Below are 16120 nucleotides of genomic sequence, written 5' to 3'. Positions count from 1 at the left end.
GTAATCGTTCTTGGCCAAAATGATGGTCAATACTTGTTAGGGGGTTGGTAAATAAAGTTTTAGTTATTTTGTAGGCGCATTTGAGCTTATTTTGTGACTCTCCCTAAGGACCCGGGATACGATATTAGCAGAATCGTTTAAGTAATTTTAAGACCTCCCTCTATTACGTTCAATGAGGAACGTCAATACGGTGGCTGACGTCATTGGACGTGACCAGGTGTTTAAATTGAGGGAGAGGGATCAGGCGTCCTCTTTGAGGACTGGAAACGTTACACGCTTTAAAGATCGGAACCGCGTTATTTGGTGAGAGCGAGAGTTCTTTTGGGTTCTGTGTTTTAAGATAATTACAGGGAATTTTCTATCTGGGTATAATTGTTTTATTTGAGGCCTTGCATTTCATGTTTACTGCTGGAAGGGGGCTTTCATACAGGGGGGATTGCTAATTTAAAATATGCCCCCAGATTGTGCCTAATCGTTATTTCGGGTACTTGAATTTCTTCTGTTTCAGTTCATGTGAATTGATGAGTCGGTTATATGAAGTCTTGATACTAAACTGAGGGTATTGAGATATAATGTGTCAGAGTAGGCACATTTAACACAGGGGGTGTGATATATGTAGCAACCACCGTGTAAATGGACAAACAGTCGAGTTGTATTGATTGGTTACTCTCTTCGTTTCAGGCACATCAGCCTTTTAATAATTGTTTCGCTTGTCGGAATTGGACGTTGACACAATGGCCTAATTGGTAAGATGAGGTTTTTGATGCTCCTGTGCAGTTGATTTGGACCAGTTGTGGTGGTTGAATGCATATCGATGTGGGTTTCAAATGGGTTAAGAGAAAACAAACTATAGCTATACTCAGATTATGAATACAATTGTACTAATCTTTATAAGATTGGTTTTGCAAACAAATTATCTTTTTATGCTTTCCAGGCATGATAGACAAATGTAGTCTCAGTTTTTTGTGGTGTCGACGGAAGGGGAGGATAAATCGGGAGTTTAGAGTGGAACGAACTGTATGATTCCTTCCCCGTTAGCAATTCATCTTGCAAACAACAATATACTCGGTACGTGTATCTTTGTTCTTCCGCTCATAGGGTTGTGCGTCTAAGACTGGGTTACAAAACATGATAAATGATCTAGTAGCAGGTCATACTAAAAACCATGACTTGGAGGGAGAAGTTTTTTCCTTAGCTTTCTTTTCTCTCCTATCTGAGCCACTGCTTTCTTGGACGTATTAGCACTTATTAATAATATTAATAATAATAATAAAATAATATAATAAAATAATATATATTCATATTATTTTACTCCATTGTCCTCTCTTGCTTCTGTTTTTGCTCAAACCATGATTATATGTCACGATTTATAATTTGGCAACAAAATGTTTTACCTTTTGGTGGTTTGTGCTCCAAATTGCTTTTAGTAAATAAACAAGCCCTGTTAGGAAATAATGGGTGTGTCGCAATAGAGAAATTATTTATATAAACAAAGCTACAAATAATGAAATTAGCATTGACTTTGTTAAATGAGGTTAAAAATAGTGCGATGAGAAAAATATTTTTAAGCAACGGTTTTCTGTCTTTGTATGTATGTCAATGGAATGTGTATTTATTTAATTGTATTATACACTTGTTTTTAAATGTGTTTTACAGCCCTGACGAAGTTCTTCAAAATAGAACGAAACGCGTTGGCTGTCTGGTGTACATTTCATAATTGGAAAGAAGAATAAAGGAGTTTTTTGAATACTACTAACATTGGATGAACAATTGTAAAGTTGACTGCTTATAAATATCTGGACTATGTGGTGCAATCTATAGTGGGCAAAATCATCAATACTGTAGTTACTTGGATTCACTTACAATACAACTACTTAAGAGTACCACGCAATGTCATAAAAAGATCTATTTGAACACAAGGGTTAAGGGTTCCCGGTGTATTCTAAGACTTTTATGTTTTGGGTAAAATGTAAAATTAATGATATAAAATTATACCATGCTCCAAAACATATCGATCAAAACGAATTATTTTGTGAGTTTCCCATAAGATTTATGACAAAGAATAAGGAATGAAGCTATCACGTGCATGCATCATCTGGATAAGGTGCATGGGCATGACTGCGATGAGAGCACAGCAGAATATTAAAGAAAACTGCTTGCCACAAGTAGGTCTGTGTTTTCAAAACTAAAGTTTGAATCAGCAATATGGCTTTAAAAAAAATGCAAATAACAGGAGAAACGTAATGTGATGAAATTATGGGGTGGGTAAGAAAACTAATATTAAAATTAATTATTTTATGTGAGGTCTTTAAAACCAGGGTAAATGGGAAGGGCCAGCGAATGGAGTGAGCAGGTGTCGTGAACCATGTGGAGTTAAGCCTTGGTGGCGGCATTTTATATTTGTTCTGCATAGAACCATGAGTGAGTTTGTGATACCAGTTTGCCTCTAAGCAACAGCAAGCACCAATCCACTTAGCTTGAGCACCTCTCCTGTTGTCCGACCGGCTCTGGGGCCACCATGGCAACCATACCTACCTCACCTTCCCCTTCCTCTCCATCTGCTCTACTTGACTCACTCCCACACATCTTCTAAAGTACAAGCCAGCCAAGCACCGGTTTAACACTTGCATTAGAGGTGGGGGGTAAGTAAACAGGGACCTTTGCAAGAAGATATCTAAAATTCAATACATAAAATACATGTAAAATACTTTCAGCAAAGATGATTTTAAACCATTTATGACACACAGCAGTCTCAGTGATACCAATATTAGTAGAGCAAGAAGCACTACCATTAGGCTCCCTAAAGAGAACACATAAATGTATCTTAACAAGCTGCGTAAGAGTGCCTGAGTGACGTAGAACCAATGCTTCACGTGCTTGTTGTTTCAGGCCCTTTTCAAGTAACATTTACAGAGGCTGTTGGGTCAGAATTAAATTACTGCATATGGTACTCATGTGTCCTGGCAAAAACAGGGTCTTTTTTTTTGCTATCGCAGGTTTACAACTGAGGTGACCAAAGCAACATTTACTGCCATGGTGCATTTAAGTGTACCTTAAAAAGTACTTTTACTCCATTGTGCAGCTCGGTCTTACTCCCATCCAGTTGTATTCTTTGCATCAGTTAGGGTCACGTTGACAAACCTTTTTGCACACAGAAGTGGGAAGCGTGTAAAGCATTGATGTGGGACAAATGTGAGAGATCCTGGTTCACTGAAGTGATGTCAGTGGATATTTGCACCTGCAGGTCGTACTTACCAGTGTGGACAGTTCTCTATGGCAGAGGGATTGGGGGGGAGGGTTTATATGTACTGGAGGCTATAGGGTGGGGACAGATTGGGCCATGTGTCAGCTCCATTCATCCTGGTGCCCACTTGGAAACCACCATCGTAGCAGTTGCATGTCGCCCCATGTCTGGTGTTAGCACAGAAAAAACATTTTGCCACTCACTTTAATATATCCAAGTTGCTTTCACGGCAAAGCAGATATTGTGTGAATTAATACACAACTCTACCTTTGCTTAAAATGTTCAAAATTTTACTTTGTATTTATATGTGTGTGTCGGGGGGAGGGTGTGTGTGTATGTGTGTGTGTCCTATATTTATATAGGATGTATTCTATTTATTTATATATATCTAGACACTCATATACACATGCCCAAATGCCCAAAATCTCTTGGTAATTGGTCTCTTGTAACTAGCGCCAGCAGTTTCATCGATCGCAGTGTGAGATGCCAGGTATCCCTGTAGGGGTGGCCAGGTAAATTACTGGATCATATCCTGTGGGTATGCACAAACCTTTCTCTGGCATTGCAGGAGTATGTATGCATCTGGCATTTGTATAGCTAAAAGGCTTACTGGCAATTCACGTCTTAATTTTCCATCTGACAAATTCTTACCTGTTAAATGGTCTCTCTCGCCTTCAGCTAGCCTTCTTCTATGGTTGTGCCTACATCTTCCCAGCAGATGTCTGAGGTCCGACTCTGAGAGCCTGCTAAAAACCACCAGAGTAAAAAGGCCAGATGGAGGGGAAGAGCTTTTTCCCACCTCGCGCCCAAGTTGTGGAATTTGCTCCCACGGGAGATCAGATTCACAGTTGCTGAGGCAACATTTCGAAAAAACCTGAAAACTTGGATGTTCACAAACTGTAACTAAGCCCTACTCTGCCCGTGATCATTCCATCAGTTCATCTGCCTAGCGCTGGGAAGTAGCCACGCGCTCTATAAATCCTTTAAACATTAACATTAACATTAACATATGGTTGTCTATCATCCAGAAGGACAGGCTGCTCCCTTATGTACATGTTTGCAAAACTGTATTCGCTCCTTTCTCTTCAGTTCTCTAACTTAGCCATTTTAAATAACTGCGACAACTGAATTGATGTACCTACCCCTAAGAATTACCCTTAAGTATTCCCAGACATTTTTTCAAGTATTGTATGTTTTAATTTTCATCAGAGTGTCACTGCCACCACCAGCTCTAAGGTTCAATTTTAGATTTAATATTGGCCACTTACTGGCCTCCTTCTATAATTGTTTGAAGATCTGAGTATATTTCTTTCTTTTTTCTGTGAGATGTATTAGAAATTGGGTTACTGGTTGACTGGGGTGTGAGCCCTGGTCAAGCAGCAACCACAATCCTAGTCAAGGTAAGGCAGAAGAAAACCCCAAAGGAATGTGCTCAACCCCCTGGTAGGTTGGCACAGAGCAGTCAGGCTTAACTTAGGGGCAACGTGTACAGAATTTGTGCAACACTTCAAACAGTAAAACAGTAAAACAAACAAATAAAAAACCCCACACCGGGTTAGAAAAAACGAGCAACATTTCTATACATAAAACAAGACCAAAAAGCAACAAAAAATCCAATCAGTAGAACCAGAGTTATGAATTTTTAAAGAATAAACTGTAAAATAGTCCCCAAAAGTGAAACATGCCAACCGTGGCCATTTGGTCGTGCTGGACTGGGATGAAGTCAAAAGTTCAGGCCAACCGCAATGGAGTGCGGATTGGATACAGTCTGTGGTTAGTCCCGCTGAAGGTTTACTTCTCAGGTTTTGTGCCAAGAGTCATGTTGATGTTGGAGAGGGTCGCAGGGAGCAAGGAAGGCATCGCAGGCAGTGGTCGGCGTGGTGCAAAAAGTAGGCCATGTGTCATGGACGGGCGGCTGGACCTTCACTGTGATGGTCCTCTATGGGTAATCAATGCTTGCTGTGCGAAAAGATGGGCTGACAGCAGCTTGCTCTGAATTTTTGGTGTGCGCATCGTGGTTCTGGTGCTAACAGGCCCATTCACAGTTGCGAAAAGCACAAAAGCTTAATTTCAAGATCCACACCAAGGGTTCAGGACCTGAGAGGCACGACTTGAGGGTCAGGAACTCACTGCTACTGAGTCCAGGAACTGGTTGGGGGCCTTCTATCTTTCTGAGGCTCAATCAGGCGGCCAGCAGACTTGCCTGTTGAGTTACTCTGGGGTCCTGGGGTCAAGATGAAGTTGGAGGTCCAGTTCTTCTTCCCCAGGCAAGAGGGCAGCAGGTCAGCACAGCAGGGCAGCAGGTCCTTTAGAGTAGCAGTCCAGCAGGGTGGCAGTCATTGTGGCAGCACAGCAGTCCTTGTTCCTGGCAGAGTATCTACAGGTCAAGAAGTTTACTGAAGAGTTGGTGTCTGAGGTCCCTCTTTTATAACCTGGTACCCTGGTGCTGGAAGGTGGGATACGCTTCTATACAGTGGCTCTGAAGTGCATGGCATTCCTGATTTCCATGCCCTGGATCCAAACTGCCTGAAGTGAAAATGCAGGGTTGTGTGAAGGCAGAGCACATGCTATTCAGTTATAAGTGGGACTGTGCTTAGCTCACCCAATCCAGCCAGCCGATGGTCCACTTGGGCACACCGAATCCCTCTATTATGTGACTGCCTGGGAAGAATTCACAAAGTGTGTCAGTTACACCCAGTCATGTGACCCAGGCAAGGCTACAGGTACAAAAAGGCTGAGGACAGAAAAATGGCAACTTTCCAAAAGTAAATTGTTTTACAATTGTGATAAAAAATCCGACTTTACCACTAAATAGGGCTTTTCACCCCAATTACAAAGAAACAAACATGAACTGGTTATCTCCTACCATTTGGAAATTGCACATATAAAATGTAATAAGGCAACTCCAATGTTATCCTATGGAAGAGATAGTCCTGGTACTTGTGAAAAACGAATTTAAGAGTTTTTCACTGCCAGGACATGTGTTACTTAAAAGTACATGTCCAACGTTTTAAATACAGTGCGCTCTGCTCTTGGGTTGCCCTATATGTTTTAAAAAGGAAGGTTTACCTTGCAAAAGATTTACTTTGCCAGGTTGACATGGCAGTTTAAAACTGCACACACACAGGCTGCAATGGAAGGCCTGAAACATGTTTAAAGGGCTACTTAAGTGGGTGGCACAAACAGTCGCAGGCCCATCAGTAGCATATCATTCACATGCCATGGGTATATGAAGTACCACTTTACTAGGGATTTACAAGTAAATTAAGTATGCCTATTATTATAAGCCAATCTAACATGTTTTAGGGAGAGAGCACAAACACTTTAGCACTAATTAGCAAAATGGAGGCAGTACAGCAAACAGTTTGGGGAAAACTACCTCAAGGCTGACAGGTCTAACAGGATGTCTATCATTCCTCCCCCTAGTCTGCCCATCGGTGCGTTCTTGGATTAAGTTTCCCTATAAACAATTTTCTTGCACCTTTCTTAATTCAGTTCCTTCACTTGTTGTTGTTGCATTTGTTGTTTGGTGAATCTATTCCCTTAATTATCAGCACATAATTTCACTCGCTCCTCTATAACATCCTCAGTGCTTTACATTGCTCATTAGCCTTATATTGAGCTCTAGATTGGACTTCTGGTCTCCCTCTATGAATCTTTCCAATATTTTGCCATCACCATGTATTTTCTCTTTGCACTTGACAGTCTGCTTTCCCTTTTAAAAGAACATTTCAAAATAATGCCTCCAAAAGAAATGCACCAGTGAGAATTGAATGAGAAAATATATAGAAAAAGAAAATTAGAGCTTCATGCCTGGACGTAAATACAAAAAATAATAAATCTTTATAATGCATACAAAAGTGTAACTATAAAAATATTGCTATAAAAATATTTGAGCAGGTAGATAAAGGGAATCAAAAAGTCAGTGAACACATTTATACACCAATGCTTCATGGATAGCAATGACCAGAGTTGCCGTTTCAGTCTCTTAATTGCATTTGCCCGTGAGACCCTCTTTAGGACAAAGAAGGTTCCCTAGACAACTTTAGAGCACTCAACAGAACACTATCTGTTATTGGCAAAAACACATGAAAAAATATCTTCTTCACAAATCACTGAATAGCAGTACTCCACTCCACATCCAAGAGTATAAATCGATCCAGAGTAGAGGATAATTGGAGTATAATTATTAAGCCCACTCATAAAAAACTTTCTGAAGTAATTAGTGAATTTCAACATGCTGTTGCCAGTGTTGCACTCCAACTAGACGCGGTCACTGGCACTGCGCTGTGTTATAATGGTGCCCTGACTTGCAGGGCAAAAAGTATATGATTGGCGGGAGTAGCAGAAAGGAAAACAGGAATGGATGAATAGATGGTTGAAGTAGGGTGACCAACCATCTGTAAATTTCAAGAACCGTCCATAATTTGGACCTCACATCCATTGTCCATGAGGATCCCTTATACGGATGCCTTTTGTCCGAAAAGAGCTGTTCCCCTGTGAGAGACCTCAGATCCCTGATGGGGCGCCTGGAACTCATCTTTGGAGCACAAGAGCAGCCCCACCCCGCCCATTGTCATTCTGTCACATAAGGAATGACAATGGGCCAGTTTGGGGTGTTACAGCGTCTGGTGGCCCCCTCCTGCAGCGGTCTAGGGCAGGGCATTCTCCTAGGGTTAAATGGAACAAATGTACAAAACAAATGTACAAAGTTAAAAAGAAGAGGTTATAGTTCTCACACAGTCTCATCATTTCAGAGCTGAATCATTTGGATTGCTATGTAAAACGAAGCCATTGTTGTTGCTCTTTTACTATTTTATGCAACTAACATCCATTGGAAAAGCCAATAGTCATGACTTGTTGTGGGTCTACTGTTACTGGATACAATGAGAGAAACAGCAAAATATCAGCACATTATGCTCAGTACATATTTTTAGCAGAGGTGTTTTAAGTGACGCCCTTAATTACATCAGACACGCCCCTTGGAGAGACCCCCAGTTTTTTCATCCCACTTAAAGCCCTGGAATCAACACCATGTCACAGTCACCTCATGTTCTTACACTGTGCATCATGCATGACTTCCAGGTTCCCAGATTGCCTATGTGCAGAATCATAGTGAACCCTCCCTCACCCCACGCCCTGCTTTAGTAACTACAACTAGGGTGAAGTTCTTGATGGGCCTCTTCTGTCCGAAGCTGGATGGGTGGGTAGATGGGTGGATGGGTGAGGGTTGGATGGAAGGATGGCTGGCTAAGTGAAAGGGAAATGAAGAGAGAAAGGGAGGATGGATGGATAGATGAGTGAAAGCATGGATGAATGATTGACAGAATGGATGGGCGAATGGGGGCATGGATGAGTGACAAGAAGAACGCAAAGATGGATGAGTTAAAGAATGCATTCATGAGTGAAAGGGAGAGTGGAAAGAAAGGTCCCAATGGATGGTTAAGTGAAAGAGTGAATGGGTGGACAGATGAGTGACTGGGTGGATGGATGAGTAAGTGAAGGGATGGGTGAAAGGGTAAATGGTTGAATGGATGAGTGAATGGATGGATGGGTGGAAGAGTAAATGGATGAGTGAAAGGATGGCTTGGGTGAAATTGTAAATGGTTGGATGGATGAGTGAATGGATGGAGGGGTGGAAGAGTGGATGGATGAGTGAAAGGATGGATTGGGTGAAAGGGTGGATGGATGGATGGATGAGTGAAATGATGGATGGAAGGATAGATGATGGGTTTGCAAATAGTTGAAACAGTTTGGGTATGAATGGGCACACAGATGGAGGGACAGAATGAATGGTGAAAAACTGAATTATGGATGAAAATATTAATAGGTGACAGAATGTAAACTTGGTGGATATCAGGGGTTTGATGGAATGATGATTGGCTAGATCCTTGGACAAGAGAGCTCTTCTGGGGAGAGTTGTGATGATTTACTTTGAATTCTTGGTGCCATAAGAGCTTTAGTTCAAAGTGGGAGGTATTTACATTTCCTGGCCACTCCCTTGTCTATGTGTAACTATTCTGTATTTGCTGTGTTCTTATGTGTGGGATCTATACATCATGTAAATGACATTTTGAGTGACTCCCAACTGCTACTTGAAAGTTACACTAGTAATTGTATTGCATGTTTTGTTTTAGGTGTGAGGTTTTAGGGAGAGCCTCATAGTGCCATGAGCTGAACTTAGATGTATATTGTGTTTGTAGTAACAGGCAAGGCGTCAAAAATAAACTATGTAATAGTGTATTGACAGTGCATTCTTTAAGAAAGCTGCAGGGAAAATCACCTTTGAGACGTCTGTCAGCTTGTGCAAGTCTCTGCAGGCCCCATAAGCAAAGTCAGATTCCATATTTTAAGTTCCACTTGCTGAAACACCCATAATGCGTCCCCTATAGTGGGTTCATCACAGCAATCCTCCCTTCAGTTCACCTATGCGTGCCGCTTTACATCTCACGATGGCACTCAGATATAAGATGCTAGTAACAGTCTGTTCGAGCAGATCTTCCTGAGCACTTCTCGCACCAAACATGCCTGCTCAGGACCATTAGTTATAAACAAAATATCAGAATGGACAACCCAGTGTAGTAATCATATAAATAAATTATTATCATATGAAATACCACATAAAGACCTGCACAGTTGCTCAAAGCTGCACGCATACTGAGAAACTGTGAAGTGCACGATTGTCTTAACCTAATATAAAACCTATTTTTAACTTGTACTTAAGTGGTTGTCTATTTTACTTACGTTTATACTATCCTGCAACGTCCTCTGATGTGTCTTTAAAACGTACATTTTGTCCTGAAGTGTTGTCTTAAATTTTGACCCTCTGTCCTGAATTTTTGTCCTGAATTTTGACCCCCTGTCCTGTATATTTGTCCTGAATTTTGACCCTCTGTCCTGAATGTTTGTCCTGAATTTTGACCCTCTGTCCTGTATTTTTGTCCTGAATTTTGACCCTCTGTCCTGAATTTCTACACTTACCATCCTGAATTTGCACCCATGCCAGTTGGTCACCCTAGGTTGAAGAGACAAAGCAAGCAAGGAGTCTGCACAGGGAGATGCTGTAGTGAATGAATGGGAGAATGAGGCAGAGAAGCAGAGGGAAGCTAATGTGTCCCGGTGATGCGGGTGCATTATCTCGCACACCGATGCTTGCTCCTGGCGAGGCCCGAGCACAGTCCACTGGGCTCTACATGGTCATCTCTTAACCTATCCAGGGAGGCCGGATACAAAACTCCTGATTTAGAATCCGTCGTGAAGCGAGGGGCAAGAAGGCCTGAGTCCTAATAACACACCATGTATCCAAAAACGTTTGCACTTGATTTACAGAATACAGCAAAACAGGGGGAATAATATTTGCTAGCAATTCTAGTGCCCACTTTGCATTTGTTGTGACCTTATTTTTAGGACATGCTATATATAGACAGCATTTGCTATCTACCAGATTTCATGTGATCACAAGCACAACATTCACAGAGAGGGGCGTTGGAGCAGCCACTTGCTTGAAGGAAGTATCTGTCACATTTTGGATTAGTCGAAATGAATATTTTTCTTTGATGATTTACAGCAATTTCACTGGTGCACCAGGGGCCATATTTATGGCCAAGTCATTCGGTGCGGTGCAGCCAGTCACCTGGCTGCGTGGCCCGGCATGGCATGTGATGCGCTGCATTTCAATCAAAATGGCGCATTCCTGTCTTTCCCCCTATGCTGGTGCCCGTTTGGCAGCCTAGCACTGACACAGGCACCCTTGCACCATGGTGCAAGGGTGCCTTCGTTGTGAGGAGGATTGTTTTTGTGCAGGAAGGGGAACCTTCCTGCACAAAAACTATTCTGAGAGGCTTTTTCCTCTTACTATGAGTGCTGCAGAAGTCAGCACACATATAAAGACGAACAAATGAGAAGAAATACACATATTTCTCCTTGTTACGCCTCACTTGGGGATGCTTAGGTTTTTGGCACATTCCCAGGTCTACCACTTCTAGAAAATCTGAGACTGTGTCAAAATCCATGGTTGTTGTGCCGGAAGCCCCATGCAACACCCATGGAAACGCCACCCTGGAGCAGAGTGATGCAATGCCGCGATGTGCGCTGCATTTCATCATTCGAGATGCAACCACTCAGGGCAACGCAAGGTGGCCTTGAGTGACTTCATGAATCTCATTTTTAATTCGCGTCACTCTTGCACCATGTTGCGTGATGCAAGAGCGATGCAAACAGGCTCATGAATATGCCCCTAAGTGTGTAGCCATACCTAAGAAGCGCATCCTCTGCAGTATATGACATGTGAAGGTAGTGGCGGCTACTAGGGATCAGAAGTGGTAGGGCAATCTGGGGGGCTGAAACGAAAAAAGAAAAGATCACTTACCCGTGTACGGCCACTGCCTCACCTCTGTCCTCTTCTGTTCCTGACTCCTGGCAGCACACAGGCTCCCAGACTCCCCTAAGGCAATCAAGACGCTACTGTCATGCTTGTAATACAGCAGCATCATGATTGGTCTGAGCAGCCTAGTCTGCCACTCAGACAGTGCCTTGGAGCCTGGGACTGTGTGCCTTACAGTCGGTGGAGAAATGCTAAGTGCGCATGACCGTTTGACCGATCTAAGACGGCCAGCAAAACCGTTATGCACACTTAACATTTCTCCACCACTCCTCATTCCTGCTACCTGCTGCTGTCTGTCAGGGCCCCGCCCTGGCTCAGAACTGAAAAATAAAGTGATAATAACATTGTATTATTATCATTTTATTTTTCCTTTTTGCTCTGCACATTGAGAAGTGGGGCGATGTCTCTCCGCCTTTCCGAGGAGCCGCCCCTGTATGAAGGTACTTGCACTGCTGTGGAAGTACATTATTATGATTTTTTTTTATTTATGTTTATGGGAAAACATTGGAAGAGATGTGCTCAGAGCCCAATCAGGCTAAATAAATTATTGACTTGCTACCATGATTGTGAAGCTCACACTCCCAATGAGGCAACAGTTAGTGGTTTGTTCCCTACTGTGTGTGGGTGCAGCCGGATAGAAGTCCCCTGTAAAAGATCTTGACATCTGCCAAAAGCCCATGAACAGCACCTCAAGCCCCATATAGATTAATGAGCTAAATTGCAAGCTCAGATGGCCAACAAAAGTTCACCCAAACTGCTGCAAGGTTTTAGGGCTGTGTAGGACATCAGACATGTCCCAGAGAAAATCTCACTCTGTGCACAGAGAGGAAGACTTGCTCCCCCAGGACAGTGGCAGATCTGTCCGCTGAGATACAGGCTGCGCTTGATCCTTGTATCAGATGCCTGAAGGCATGTCAAAAGATTTCCTTGTGCACTCTTGTGTTAACATTCAGAAGCACTGGAGGCATCTGTAAGTGAGGAGGGGTGTCAAAGCGGTGGCTGTGGCGCTCCTCTCCCATACTTCTGAGTTGCGCACTCATGGATGGTGTGTGCGGAGCTGCTGTGCCCTGGGCAGTACAGTGGCCACCAATGACCCATGAGAGAAGAGAGTGTGGGGTGGAAGATCCTTCCAGGGTCTCCTCTCATTGCCTGCGGCCGGCACAAGCCCCGGGCACCCATCCCAGGTGCGCATTGATCCACGGTCGAGAGGCAGGTGGACCCAATGGCAGCTACTCTGGCTACAGAGCCATCACACATCACACCTCTTCAACACTGGGATCCAGGGGCAGGTGGACCTAGTGGCAGCTACTCTGGCTGCAGAGCCATCACACCAGACCCCAGGAGTCCGCCCGTGGACTGCAAGGCTTCGCCGAGATCTGCATCAGCGCGGCGGTGGGAAAGAGTGCTTCTAGGAGCATTCCTTTTTGAAGAGGTTGATGTCAGGATGGGGCAAGTGGCATGGGTAAAGGTAAAAGCGGATGAGCAGGTTGTCAACATGGAGGTAAACAGAGAGCGAGAATTCCAGACTCTGCACTCCAGTAAATAAGTCCTGGGCAGATGTTATTCTTACCCCTGGACCTGTGAGTAACCACGGTCAGCCTACACCTACCTGTACACCATTTCTGAAGCCTCCTTAGATATCCTGGTGCAATGAACTGGAGTATACTTTAAACAAGAGTGGCTGATTGTCTGCCTGCGCATCATCCACAGTCCCTCCCTTGCCAAACCCTCTTGGTTCATTTCAAACCCCTTTGCCGATGCAATTATTTCCTATGTACAATCTTGGTAAAAAAGCAGGGCTAGCAAAATTGTGTATTTTCTTTTTCGGCAGTTTCGCACATTTCCATGAACATTCCGTAAAATTAGAATTGTGATTTGCCAGAATATTATAGCACTTGTTTTATCCAATCACGCTCCTCACATAAAAGCATCTCGTGAGATACATCAAGGAGACCGGCTAGGGAAGATTTCTCTCTACTAGAGGTTTTCTGGCCCGTGACTGGTGTGTCCTGTTGTACCAAGGGCATCTGTAGCTGATTACCTCTGTGAACGCTTGATTTTACCTCTCAGAGCCCACATCTAAGAACACACTGTCATGGTTTCAAATGATGCACTAAAACTCCTTCTAGGTGGCGAGCAAGACCTAGGTGAAGCTTCACATTTTGTTTTAATATTTCAATGTATTTTTGTCTTTTTAAGGGAGATTGTTAGATGACATATTTTGTTTCAAAGTTTCATAATAAACTCTTCCTTCTTTAGAGAATCTAGGGCCAGATGCATTAACAAACCATTTTGCGATTTCCTAATTGCGAATCCTTGCGATTCGCAATTAGAAAATCGCAAAATAGAATGCATGAAAGTGTGTTTAACACTTTCTGGCCCACATGCATCAAAAAATGTGTTTGCGATTTCTTAATAGCGAAAAATAAGGAATCGCAAAACCGAATGCAGCAATGAAATCGGTAAATATTTGCGATTCGGTAAAATTCGCAAATATCATTACTGATTCTGTGTTTACCGAATCTGTAAAGTTCGCTATTACAGAATCGAAAATTACCAATTACCCATATTGCTGCATTGCGATGACATCACAACCAGGAAGTGTTTCACTGATCACACACACCTGTACACAGGTAGAGGAGGAGGAGGAAGACTGCCGGAGCACACCCCGGAGGAACTGTTTCTGAAAAAGAGCTTTGAGAAAAACACATCATGGCCACTGAAAAAGCACAAAGAGAAGGAGAAGGCAGGAAGAGAAAGATCAGGTTCAGTGACAAGGAATTTGAAATCCTCACTGAGGAAGTTGTCCAGAGACATGACCAGCTGTTTGGGAAACAATCCCTGCATGTTGCAGAGTCAGTGAAGAGGAAGATTTGGCTTGGGATACAAGCCAAGGTAAATGCTGTGTGGGTGACACACCGTGACATACCTAACCTGCAGAAGAGATGGTATGACCTGCCCAGCTGAGCAAAAGAGAGGGTGGCAGACAGGCTAGCTGCAGCCAAAAAACAGGAGGGGGACTATCTAGCGAGCGCCCAAACACCCCACTGGAGGACATGGTGGAATCCACTTTGCAGCCAGAGGCAGTTGTTGGTGTGACACAGATCGACACCTCAGGACATGCGCGCACCTCCGAAGGTAAGAGCACAGCTAAACATGTTTGTATGTCAAATACAATCACAAACTGACCCAAATGCATACCCTGCGTAGTGTAGCACACCTGAGTCCAGTCCACCTTTTACTTGCAAAACCCAAATGCACTGTGGGAGTTGTAAGAGAACAAATGTAAGGGCAAGGCATGGAGGGACTGTGCAGCAGAGTACAGCAAGGAAGTGACAACAGTAGACTTTTTACATTACAGAAGTAGATTTTATATAACTGTGCAGGCGCAATGTTGCAAACAAGTGCAAACAAAAACTAACTGAACTTGCACTGTTCTAATCACAGATACAGCACAGGATAGTGACATGGCTGACGACCACGAGTACGAGGAACACATGGAACAGCAAGATGAGGGACAACAAATGCCAGCATCCTCACCCATACCTGCTCCCACTCACCGCAGGAGAAGAGTACAACCACTCCCTGATTTGGAGAGTGATGAGGACAGCAACACAGGAGCTCACACACAGCAGCCTGCACATACACCACCATCACCACCACCAGCGCCAACAATGTGGCGCCGTTCCGTGTAGTTCTGCAGGCAAAGGTCCAGGGCATTCCTCACGCATGCTGAGGACGATGGCGAACCCACCGCAAGTGTTCTGGAGTCCAAGATGCTGAGGGTCCGGTGCCTGCAAGGGAAGAACATCCATATCATGCAGGGCCAACTGGGAACAATGTCAAGACACATGTGTGGTATTCATGACTGCCTGAGGGAGATAACTACTGCAGTAGTTGAAGGGCACAGGGCGAACAGTGAGAGATTAGACCATGTTGCGACTGCCATTGAGGATATGTGCAGGTTGAGCATGTCTCAAATGGCAGGAGGCATCAGACTTCAATGGGACGCATGCAAAGTTACACCAGGGCCATAAATAGGCTGCGTCATACTATAGCTCAGCTTTCAAGGCGTGCAGTCAGCATGCAGGTGAGGATGACCCACTGCTGTGGGGATGTGGCCAGGGGCCTCATCCAGGTCACCACTGCTGTGGAAGGACTGCAGATTGCAGCAGCTAGTGGAAGCCTCATGCATGCGGGGGGGGACAGTGAGGAGGGCTCCAGCCTGAGCAGCCTACTGGTACCTGTGTCACATGGCAGGAGGCGCAGTACCAGGAGTCAAGCCGGCACAGAGGGGTCAATGACGGGGGTAGCAGAGCTTACTGACAGGGCCACAGGTGTGCGTGGCAGGAGAAGTAGACAATTGGACATGTACCAATCTGGTGACGTAACCAGAAATATGTATCCTGTCCACACTGATGTTGCAGTGCCCAGACAATGACATTTGATTGTCTGCACCCACACTGCACTTGTCTGACAATGGTATGTGTGCA

General features: G+C 43.8%; 1 long non-coding RNA gene across 1 annotated transcript; it reads left to right on the top strand.

The window, feature by feature from the left end:
- The first annotated feature begins 220 nt into the window (after nucleotides 1-220).
- On the top strand, nucleotides 221-2485 carry LOC146813774 (uncharacterized). The gene is made up of 4 exons (XR_014962440.1): nucleotides 221-303; nucleotides 682-746; nucleotides 935-1068; nucleotides 1657-2485. It is a non-coding gene; the product is annotated as an uncharacterized LOC146813774 (long non-coding RNA).
- Nucleotides 2486-16120: the final 13635 nt, after the last annotated feature.

This window comes from Triturus cristatus, chromosome 6 (genome assembly GCF_964204655.1).
Source record: "Triturus cristatus chromosome 6, aTriCri1.1, whole genome shotgun sequence".
NCBI classification, from domain to species: Eukaryota; Metazoa; Chordata; class Amphibia; order Caudata; family Salamandridae; genus Triturus; species Triturus cristatus.
This window is presented reverse-complemented; position numbering and strand designations above follow the sequence as displayed.